We start from the raw sequence: 12,935 nt of genomic DNA on the forward strand, positions 1-12,935 counted from the left end.
TTTATGTTGTTGTGTATATTGCTTTTGTATCTGATAAATCTGTTGTTATTCTTTAACCACCAGGGCTTTGAAACTGAAGCAGCTATATGGAATTCAGCCATCATTCACTGTATTATTCCTGCGCCGAAAATATCATTTGAATCAAGTTGCATGAAGGGAAATGTTTAAATTTTTAAAGAAAAATGAACAGACAATAAATTGATTAACATAACCTTGTCACCTTTCATAGTTTTCACAATCAAGTAATTGGTAGTAACAGCATAGCACTCATCAATGTTAATTACTGAGATCTGGGATTTTGGCAACATTCATATGGGGCAACAAACACAAGCAGTCAATTGATAATACTGTTCATGTTTTAAACAAACCCCAGGTCAGGGAAACATACTTGACAGAGAAAATGATGGTGATCAATGAAATGATTACCCAAACTCTCAAATCTGTCTGATTGCCTGACTGCTCATGCTTCTCATGTATTTATTATTTACGATGGAACATATATTAGATGTAATTACCAAGTGCTTTTTGTATGTGCTACATTAGCCAACTCATTCTAATACCGAAACAACAGAATAGGGTGATTGCCAAAGACTCCAAAAACGACATATAAGACGATAACATTGTGAAACGGCCAAGTGACAGTGGTGAGCCTAGTTTCACCTGGGACATGAGCACCAGTCTCCTGGGTGAAAGTCCTGTGTTCGTTTGACCCCTCCACCACTCCAGCCTTCCTCCTTTATTATAGAGTTTTGGGCTTTTATAACTTCAGTACTTTACCTTACTTCCTTGTGTGCTCCCACATTAATTACTGTGGCTGCTCATGTAATTATGGGGTTTTATACTGTAAGCTGCTTGCACAATCAACCTATAAGGTTGTTTTTTAGGTGACGACGGTCTGACATTAGCAGTATTTTCTATATACACATTGAAGGCCACTGATCAGTGGGCACTACTGCCTGTTAAATCAAACAGTGGGCCCCAATTTTAATTTAGGCTCATTGTTTTCTCTTCACCTAGAAAAAGCAATATATATCAATCAAACTTTCAGTCAGTCATGTGCATTACATTTACACAAGACACTAATTCTTTTAGAGTGTAAACGTTGGACAGAAGCATAAATCATTTGTTCATCATTCATCATAATTCAATCATTACATCAGCGTGGAGGAAGCAATTAGCAGCTGCCGTCAATTAAGTGTGAAGGAAAATCTGTCAATTACATATGGCTTAAATTGTATTTCTTATTCACGGATTAATGAGCATGAACTTGTGTTACTTTTATGTATGTTTTGCATTTATATTTATGGTATTGATGCGTTTGGCCAAAGTGGTATTAAAATGAGGCACAATCCACAATAGATAAAGGGGAAGCCTTAGAGAATTAGTGCTGTGACACTCATTCCATCCTCCACCTGACACCTGTGCCACAAGAGTGCCAGTGTATGAAGTAACACGTGTTTGCATATCAAATAACATTTGTTTTTACTTTTAACTTGCCCATTTATCTGATAGCTGACCTTGCAGATAAATACTGTTTGCATAGACCATGAACTTCTCAATAACGAGGCATTGCTACAGATGAAATTAATATCATGTAACTGAATGCATAGCACCGCCTGAACCAGTTCAACATTAAATTGCTGCTAACATGCTAACGTTTAAATAATTCAACACACTGAAAGGGGTCAGTTTGAAAAGCTTGTGTTTGTGCTTGAGCTTGGCTTCACCTATGGCTTTCCATAAAGCAGTTTTTAGTCATATATTTTTTATTTTCACGTTTTTCAAAAGAGAAAGTTTGAGAACAGAATGTCATGGCAGTTGTCTTATTGGCCACTCAGAAAACTCTGATAATTGTTGGGGCTGAGACTGGAAGCTAAGCAAAGAGTGCGTGTCTTTCCTCGAATTAACTGTAGTTGATCCAACAGATGGCTTTTAATGTACTGTAGTGAAACATAAAGCAATAAATTGTACAGTACAGTATAGTTAATTTTCTCTTAATTCTTTCTTAAATCTAAAAACAGAATGGACCTTAGATATGACTATTATGGGATAATGGGACTGCAGGGGGAGTTATTTCCACTCAGCTCATAGAACCACAGCTATGCGGCATAACATTAACATTATCAAGATTTTCGCCTAGATTGATAATGTATGTGTACTGTCGGCTGCAGCCTGAAGTAGGGAGTGGGATGTGAGATGAGGGGGGCTTGTAGCTTGTGTGTTACAGTCTCCATCCTGCGGTTTTCAGCAGATGATGAGACAAAGCACTCAGTGATGTACTGTAAATAAGAGATTCAGATTTTTCTCCTTTATTTAATTTAGCTCATTAATTAAGAACGATGAACAAACAGTTTTACTAGAACTACTCACTAGGTGTCTTCTATTACATTTTAATGGACACCCTGCAGCCAATCAAAATCGAGTATTCACTCAGACCGTGTTATAAAGTGGAATATGTGATCAATGATAAGGAACACGCTGGATGAAGTAAATAAGGTGAGCAGTAAGCCCGGAAGCAGGAGGTTGAAGAGTTTTCTGCCATTTATGTTAAATTGCGAGAGGTAAAATTCCCCCATGGATCTGGCTTTTTGCATTTTAGAGTCCACTTAATTGACTCCTGTTTCATAACAGCTCCTCTGTCAGACATACAGAATGCATGTCTTGTGGTCTCTCACAGACTCTCCCATGTGTTGCCCGCCGGAAGATCTACCCATAAACTGCACATTGCATATTCATCAGTTAGAATATGCCTTCACCTCAGGGATATTTTCTGAGTAAAATGCACTCTCTCCTTCCAGCTGGTTCCCTCAGTCTTGCATTGACTGAAAACACAAGGAGGATTTTCATGTGCATACCGTAGTGCCCCCTGCTCTCTGCATGTTAATTTGCCAAGGTCACAGAAAGTCTGTAGTATATGCTATTTTCATCCCACAGTCCTCCGACAAGAATGGCCATCCTTATTAGGGGAAGCACAGCTCTGATGATCATGTGGTGATTAATATTCATAAGCAGGGGTGCAAAGAAGAGCCTCTGACTGCCTACCAGCTATTTTACCTGATCCTACGTGGGTTTTATGTAAATCTCTCTGCAGCTCTGTATACATTATTGAGATCAAGTGGGAAAGTTCGAGGACATATGTTCACCCACAGATGTTGTTAAGACTTGATAGGAATGGTGCTTTAGGTCTTTGCTGTCACATTAGGTTTGCCTGCATGTAACAAGCTCTTCATATCCTTTATTCTCAAGCTCAGTAATCTCTAAGTGATATTTCACATAAGGAGAAGATTGTTCTGCCTATGGTGATACTTTATTCACTTTCTAGAGACATTTTTTGCATTTCCAGGGTTGAGGCACTTCAGCCCAAACTTTAGTTACTCTTTAAGTATTCATTCCCCAGCAACTCCGGTTTCTCCGACTCACTGCCTCTCTGTCGGAGCATGTACTGAACGGATGAACAGCAGTGATGCCTAAATAGTAGCTCACTCCAAAACAGTTTTAGTTATTCGTATCAAATGCTGGAAAAAGAGAGCCTGAATATTAACCGTGACCACAGGTTGCAAGTTGTCAGAGGCAAAGCCGTCCACTAAATTCATATGTTTGCAATATATTATCTCAAGGTTATTGGAGGTTCAGAGTGCGCTGCAAATCATTAGAAGAAGGTGTAAGAGGCAGATGTGTTTTGAAATATTAACGCACCATCTCAATAATTATCTTAATTGCATGAAATGTCTCACTCTTCATAAGCCTTTCATAGTTGAAATGGATGGCAGTGGCCTTGAGGCATGGTGCTAAGAAGTGAAACCTGTCAGCAGTGTATCTGTGCTGAACCTCTCCATTCTGTTCCACGATTCGTAGCTCAAATTGCACAGCTGCAGTACTTCCCGACATTCACTGTAAATTTGTTGTGTTGTCACATTAAACTCTGTTGTCACATTAAACCGTTAGTCCACTGACAAATTGTTGTTCTTAATGTAATGTAAGCACTATCAGTTTTTACATGTTTTAATGATAATTCAAATTTCAAATGGTAGCCATCAGAATTTTTACCGTGCTTTATCATTAAACCGTTTACTGTTTCATCCCTATTATTGTCATTTTTTACACAACTTTACCTTTTTGCTTCCAACACTTTCCCCCTGCTTGATTTGCAATCTTTTGCGATGTGTTTGTTGCACAAATTGATATAACTATGACAGGAGAAAGAAAAATGATTTATTGTGAATCATTACGAGGATCACAGACATGCAGCTTTGCTATCTACAGAAGTTAATGGTTTGACCAGACACTGTAAACAGCTCATATTTATGCATTCCTGTTCGGATAAGTCTCTCTGGCCCCTTCACTGCCTCACGTCCTCTCATTCCCACCTACAGGTCCCACTGAGCTGACTTATTAAAATGCTGAAAGGGCCACATGAACATGCCTCTGTTCAGAATATGCTCTCCATCAGATGCAGGCTTTGAATTCCATATGCACCAGTGGGTCGTCTCTTTTGTCGCGTTCCTTTGGGTAATAAGAAAAAAAATACAAAGAGATAGCATTTGTCCTCCTCTCTTCCAAACAACCCTCACTTTTCATAGCAAAGCCTTTTATTTTCTCAGGGGTTTGATCAATTGTCTGTGGTTTGGGCATTGTTGTCTGTTGCACATTGGGAATGCCTTCATACTAATTTGTAATTGAGAGACATTTTCATGCAGGATTCTTTTTAAACTTAAACTTGTGTGCGTGTTGATGCTCTGGGCAAGAGCTTTTTGTTGTGGTGTTTTTACATTTTAAGATCAAGGTTGAACAGTAAATTTTAACAGTGGTTGGAAACTATTAAGTTTACTATTTTCACTGTATTCATCTGACTTAATCTCATTCTATTGCATCCCATTTGATTTGCATTTATAATATGGTCTAGTGACATACCCTCAATGCAACTTATTTCTTTTGAATTATCTTTCTCTAGTTTTACTCTCCATCCTTCAATGCTGAGCATTAGCAATGCTCCTCAACCATAATGAGAATTTTGAAAAGTTAACGGCCCTGTGACACTCTGCCTGGTGATTCAGAGGCAGCCACAGATGAGCAGTCAGGCTGACATGTTTGGTCCATATCAGGACAAATCTAGCAAGGCCTTTAACTGTGCATCAATGATGTCACAGTCATAGTTCATTAGTTTGGATTATGTGGCTCTGACACGGAACAAAGGCCCTTCTCTGGTGTTGTATGACTGTGAATACAATACTGAGCGAATGATCAAAGCTTATTATGTAGACTCCCCAGTTAGAATGTCTTTTTCGTCGTTCAGTTATCCATAGCATGAATTTGTGAATGTGTTTATCCAAGGCAAGTATATCATGGCTTTAAAAGCATAAAATGAAAATATTCACAGATGTGTAAAGATGAGTCAAACAGTGGAAAGACAAAGCGCCTTGCTTAGTAATGTTAGCACAGTGAAGTGCTTTATGAGTATTATAAGCAGGATTAGCCAGAACAGATGGCTTTCACAAAAACTGTCTGTAGTATAATTAATACAAGTTTTTCATTTCAAAGTAAGTAAATCCATATGCCCCTAAAATCATGTACTGACTGAAAAGTCTTCAATGTGTTGGTTCAATCTCTCAGAATAACATTGCAGTGATAGGATAAGCATACCAGAGGGCTTTTGGATAGGCTTTTCTAATATGGTGGTTAGACACATTACATTTGTTAGACTGTTTTTGTCTTCTAATTCTGAATAGTGCACACATTGGTCTAGGCGAGCGAAAGCAATGGTGCATTAAAAATAAATTGGAAAACAAGTTGCACAACCTCTATCCAATATATTTATTAGGATTATAAGGAATAACAAAGTATATTGGATTAGAGTTGTACATTCTGACTCTAATGCCCCCGTGCCAGCAACAGCTGTGAACATGATACTGGATTTTGGAGGTCACAGGTTACTGGGATCTCACAAAATGCTTGTTAGGCCATAACTCAGCAATTCATATGCTAATTATGATAACATTTCACACAAATGTCTCAAAGGATAAAATAATGAAGGGATGATGATTCATATTAAAAAGGTCAAAGGTCAACTTTACTGTGATATCATAATGTCGCCATACTGTCATACTGAAATGATGACATAGATTACAAACAGCCAAAGACTCTCTTTAATATCTGTTTAATTTCGGCACACAGGGTCTCATTAAAGAAACACAGGGTCTCATTAAAGACATTCATACAAATATTTTTTGCTTTCTTTTAATACTGAGACATGGGGGAAAAAATTATCACTCTTGTCTCACTATATTCTCTAACAAAGAATTTCACACATCCCTCTAGGAAGTGTGGAGCATTGCTTCATTAAACTTTTAAATATTATGCTGTTTAAAGTGTTCTGCTGTAGCTTTCTTCTGTTTTTCCTATGGGCATGTTTTTGCAACAACTGAGCATGCAGTAAAAACAGCACATAAACTTTTATGATGACAGCTATTATGATGGAAAAGCCTTCAGATGGACTTCCTGTGTTTTTATGTTTGTCAACAGGTGATAGGTAGAAGCCCACAAAAGTAAGATGCAGATTGGTGAGGCAGCTGGCGAGGCCCCTTGGGTCCTGCCGCTCCACCTGGAATCTCTTTGGGGCTTCACCTGCTATTCCTGCAGAGAAAACAAAGCATATCCACATATTGACTCTCAGTCATCTTAGTGCAAAAGATCAAATTGCAGCTACAATCTCACAGGGGCTGACACTTAATCAGGTTCTTTAGTTGTGAGACACCTGGGACCGACATGGGAGGTTTAAGTTGTTCAGGTTACTGTTCAAATAGGGGCAAAATATGCACATGCAGATGCAGCAGTGCAGAGTAAGAAACAAAGATACCGTTTTTTTAACATGCAGTCTTTACTTTTCCCTCTAAATTTCCCATTGACACCTGTGCTCAAGTGTGTCTTCAATGCTGCATTGACCCAGGCGAACTGATGCTTCTGTCAGGCGGCAACACTGAGTCACTTAAACTGTGCAGTGATACAATACTGAGCAGCAGAAGCAGTGGCTTCAAAAGGTGGAGTATACTATTAATGCGGTGTATCAAAATGGTGATATACAATATACACCTACTGTTTGGCTATTGCATTGCATGAGAAAAGGCTTCAGAGACATACGTTTTACTCATGTTCATTTATTACCTAAACAGCCACGGCAGTGAATTTCAATATTGTTTGGAAATGGTTCATTCACTTGCTTGTGCAGGCTGCATTGCTCTATGCACAAAATACCTGTAGACAGGCGCAGCAAAACGTGAAACGGGGGAACAAAATTGGTCCAATTCAGATTTTATAGAGCAGCTTTTGTTTTGTATTGTTTTCCATTATCGCAGGGTGGGTGGTTGGGGGGGCTTGCTTTAGTGGCTCAGTGACCACTGATTTTCTGCCAGGGCCCATCACATTCGATAGGCTTCGGCTCCCTCTTCCTCACAGATAACGACAGAAAGCATTTCTCAGGCCTTTTAAACACTTCTTGGAGACTTATCTATAGCCCTGATGGCCTGTCGACACAAATCTGAATTCAGCTGTGCGCCTCCCTTATACCTTCTTATTGATAAAGTGGTACTATTTTATTAGAGTTGAAGCTGGCAGAACCGCTCTTAGGGGAAATATGTTGTTTTATTTGAAATGGTTTTAGAGGGTATGGAAAAGACACTTGTATTATATGAGCTTTCATTTCATAAACTCAACATCCTCCTCTCTAGTTTCCAAATACTAGTCAAGGCATATAGCATTTTAATAGTCCCTAATAAAATACTTGTTTAAGTTAATGTATCATTAAATTGAAATAGAATAATTCATACAGTGTCATTTTGTAATCCTGAGTTACTGCAGATCCATTATGTGTCTTTGTGTGTGTGTGTGTGTGTGTGTGTGTGTGTGTGTGTGTGTGTGTGTGTGTGTGTGTGTGTGTGTGTGTGTGTGTGTGTGTGTGTGTGTGTGTGTGTGTGTGGGTGTGTGTTGGGCTGGTTTATTGACATTCAGCCAGAGAAGAGTAATTGGAGCTCAGAAGAGAAATGAGAGAGAGGGAGACAGGGAGATAGAGGGTGAAGTTAGGAAAGAGAGATGAGATAGAGAGTCTAATCTATGAGGTGTCAGCCCAATGCCAGACGAAATCCACCACTCCTTTGATGAGGAAAGGCCTTGAGGTGCAGATCTAATAGGAGGGATTGGGAGAAGGATGGCTCCAATCTACAGGTCAATCCTGTTCAGGGTTCCCCACCACTGAAAGGACAGAAGGATTATTAGAGCTGGAGGCTCAGCAGAATCTTCTTGACTAAATTTGGACTATAATGAACACTGCTAGCTGGAAAGAATGAGTGGCTGTGAAGATGATTTTTGAAAATTGTAATATTTAGGCAACATTTCACTAAAAACTTCATCATCTCTTTGTCACTTGAATGAGGTCATTGCAGGGGGAGAGAAGGAGGATTGATGAGGATGGAGAGCATGTCCGGGGCCAGCAGTTGGCTCCATCTTTAAGTAGCTAATGCTGTTATTGCAGGGAGTATACCTGTCACTAATCTGATTGTGGTCCTTTCATTCTCTCCAAGGCAGATTGATGTTGAATACTCAAAGGTGGTGGTGCCCAGACAAAGCACAAGGCCACAGGGATTAGTTCCCGTCTAGGAGACATTGATTTGGTTTTAATGCCCACAAATATTGAACTGCAGAGTGGGGGGGCTGAAATACAAGGCTTGGGTTTCTCTCAGAGCCCAGGCTCTCCAGTTCTCCCTCTGGAATCTGTGGTGGTGTTCAGCCACCAAAGCGATGAAGGGCTGTGAATTTTAAAAAAAGAAGCGTGTTATCCCAGTTCCACTCAGATATACACTACTGTTTCTTGCTCTTTCTAATGCCTGCTGATTGTGGGTGGCCGTGCCTTGCTCCAGAAAAGTTGGTGTGCTGCCATGTTTGCACACCAACTGGCAGCAAAGTAGGCACAGAGGGGCCAAAGACCTTTGATGATCAGTGGAGCAAAAAAAGAGAGAAAGCCCTCTGGAGGACTTGCTTTCATCCTTTTTTCCCTGTATCTCTCCATATCTATCAATCTCTCTCTTTTGTTATGATGATGCGTAAAAACCAGTAACAGAATACACTGAATCATAAAGGAGAGATCTGAACTCACTTGCATGCCATACACAAGAGGTTTTGTATTCATTGCGTACAAGCAAGCTGCACATCAAAAGTACTCATTCAGATCATTCATTCGCCCGCAGGCCATGCCTCGTTGAGTGCTTGTTTATGCAAAACCTGTGTGTGTGGTCGTGTCCGTGAGCTACTTTTGTGTGTGACGCTATATGTTGTGTTTTAAAAGCTGACACTGCCTGGGAAACTGGTGAAATATCAAATATGGGTGCAATGCAGGTCATTCCCTGGGAAAATCAGAGACTCCGCTGCCCTGTCCTTGAATCACAGCATTTCTCTCTCGTCCTCCTTCTCTTCCCTGACGTCAGTTCAACCCAGTAGCCACACAATGCATCCGGGCAAACCCTGGGAACGACATGCCACAGAGCAAAGGGCCGTTAAACCTGCGGGGAAATTGTTCATTACCATGGACTTGCTTTTCTTTCTCTCCATGCAGGTCTAATGTTATTGCACTGCAAGTCACAGCCTCAGTTGCCTTCTGGTCTGTACTGTGAACTGCCAGTCTATCTCGTCTGGCGTAATCTCTCAGCTCCAATGATGAGCTGATTGAGTTGCTGCTGCAATGGCAGATGCCTGTCAGTGTCACTGAGTCTGACGGATGGGGATTAGCTCGTCAGTCGACATGCAAGGAATTATAAGAGCCTCCGATTTCATCCACCCACTAAACAAAAGCGTCAGTATAACTGAAAATGACTGCTAAAATAAGCCAGAAACTTGCACAGAAGATTGGCACTCAATGTAACAGAGAGAAGATTCGTCCAATTGCAATTTTATATCTTCCAGCAGCTGGCACAGAGTATTTTCCATTACATCAACTGTGGAGCAGCACAGTGGTCCATTCTGAAGCTGGTGAGATGTGGTGAACCAATGAATTACCTTGACTCAGATTTTTTACTTTGATGTCATTACATGTAACTTTAAACACTTCCTAAGCTGCTTTTGTATTGTACTGATTTGACCACTGAAATCAAAGTATGAAACTATTTATACTCGCTTGCTGTATCTGAGCTAAATGCTCACATCAGCAAGCTACAACCTTACAATAATAATGCTATCTATTAATGCATTCAATAAATGACCACGACCATGACCATGTTCACCATGTTGCTTTACACATGCTGATTAGAATTAACAACAAAATACAGCTGAGGGTAAATGGATATGTCAATATTTTTACCAGTATTTGTTCATGAACCAAATAATTTGACAAAATTAAATTTTGACCGGATGATGTCACCAAATAAAAAGTCGGGAGATAAACGTTATTGATATTCTACCTCTGGAGGTCATGAATGTGTGTGTTAGAGGTCTTTACAGGTCCAAAAATGTGTGCCTGAACCCATCAAAACCAAGACATATACTACAGAACTGAACCGGACCTGTCTAGTATTTGAAAGCTGGGACCTGGAGCCAAACCTAGAAATGTCGCACTCGAACCTGAAGTTAAGCTTCATTTACAAGTTACGTTATGTTACGTTAAAACGTTACTTTAGAAGCCTTCTCCCCTGTGCCTGGCTATGACAAATATACTCATCATACTATCCAGGTTTTCTGTTATTCCCCTCTTGCTGAATTGACACAGCATGGCTAATCTACTCAAGGGACCAGAGATATCCTCCAGGTACTTTGAATATCTGTTGTGAATTTTATGGCAGTCAATAGATGTTGAGATATCTCACTCTGAATCCCACATATCATCCTCATGGTAGTGCTGGAGAAAAGGTCAGGAGATCGCCATATTTGGGATTTATCCCTTGGGGACCATGAATGCCTGTACAAAATCTCCATCCATGGCAATCCATCAAATACTTATTGAGATATTTCAGTCTGGACCAGTGGTTGACCATAGTACTTTGTCACGTCTAAAAGTCCAAAAACACGCCTTGGATATATTAAGGTACTCTTTTCTATGGATTGAGTTGAGTCACAAAATGCAGCACTCTTAAATACCACAGTCTCTAATGGGACCTTGTGGTTCAACGTGACAGCAAACTTTGACTTAACTGGCTTCTTGTTATCTGCCTGCTGAGGATGCAATGAAATAATGAAAGTTTTATCTAACATCAAGGGTGAGAAAAAGCTCTAGTGGTACTGATACAGAATTTGTTTGAAGATAAAGTTTCCCTGCAGACCTCCAATCTGTAGGAACAGAAACATCCTTTCATTGTGGTTCGTAATGCTTTATGTCTTCTCCCCTCCTTTGGCAGGCTTGTTCGTTTTGTTCCTTTGTACAGATAAGAGACCATTCATCTTTTGTCTTTATAGAGTAATACAATTATTAAGTCAATTAAAAGCCAGCCAAGTTTCTCTATGTGGAAACGCTTCTTTGGCATTATATTATGGAGCCTGGGTACTTTCTCTCTCTCTCTCTCTCTCTCTCTCTCTCTCTCTCTCTCTCTCTCTCTCTCTCTCTCTCTCTCTCTCTCTCTCTCTCTCTCTCTCTCTCTCTCTCTCTCTCTCTCTCTCTCTCTCTCTCTCTCTCTCTCTCTCTCTCTCTCTCTCTCACACACACACACACACACACACACACACACACACACACACAAGCACATACTTTGTTCATTTAGCTGTATTCATTTGTCAAGGTGCAAGAGGACACCGTGTCTAACACTGACAGATAAAGTGAAAAATAGTTCCATATTCATCAGCAGTCTATTACAATCGTAAATATTTAAAATGGCAACACCAAGAGCTACACCTCTGTAACTGTTTCACTTGAGTGAAAAATAGGTTGATGTTCACCAGACACAACCAGAGAAACAAATTGGTACGTAGCAAAAAGGAACATGTCACTGTGCAGAAGGTCATCAACAGCCTACAACTATGTGAAGGTCTGCCATCCTTTCTGTCTGTCTGTCTGTCTGTCTGTCTATCAGCCTTGGTTCAATGACAGAGACGAGGCTGGGAGCCATCACTCCAGCTGACAACAAAAACCATCTGTCCCTCTGCTCATCATTAACCCTGCTGGCTGTGTCCCGGCCGCTGTGCTGACATAGATAGAGTAGAGAGATGGATGATGCTCCCTGTTGAACTAACTGGCAAAAGCTTGATATATCCCGGCACAGACGGACGATTGCGTCATAGCCTGGCACATTTTTAATTCGTCAGCAATAGAATGATTCTTGACATTTCCTTTTTTTTCAAAGTGCTTCAATCCTGTAGAGAATATCTTCAGGCTGGAGCTGATACGGCTATTTCTGTCAGGGAGGATGAGGATTTCTCTCTCCAGCATGTGCTCAATGCCAGCTGTACACAATGAAGTCATTCTAATAGGTTTTAGTACCATATGCTGTGATTACACGTTTGCACAATTGCACATTGCACATTGCACAATTACACAGCTATTATCTTTAATTACCCATAATCTATTGTTAATCCAAATCTGATCTAAATCCTCATGTCAATTATTTAAATGTACAAATTAATCTGGCAGCTAAACATCAATTTGCATCAAAATATGACTCCTACAGCATTAAGCCGTGATGTCATCCAGTCAAATTGCAAATTGCACCAACACCATACAGTTTCCAGTCATCAGAATTTAAATTACATCATATCAAGTGATACTTTCATGGTGTTCCTGCAATACCAAACGGTACACAGTAAAGAAAAAAATACATTACAAAACCCAGATTCAAACATGAAAAAGCGACATATAGATCACACTTGTCTTACATGAATATGAATATATGAAATGAATATGATGTTGTGTTGGCTAAGGCACATAGAGCAAGAACACGATTGTTTTGTTTCTTAATAGAACAGAGGAATCG

Source organism: Echiichthys vipera, assembly GCF_963691815.1.
Source record: "Echiichthys vipera genome assembly, chromosome: 14".
NCBI classification, from domain to species: domain Eukaryota; kingdom Metazoa; phylum Chordata; class Actinopteri; order Perciformes; family Trachinidae; genus Echiichthys; species Echiichthys vipera.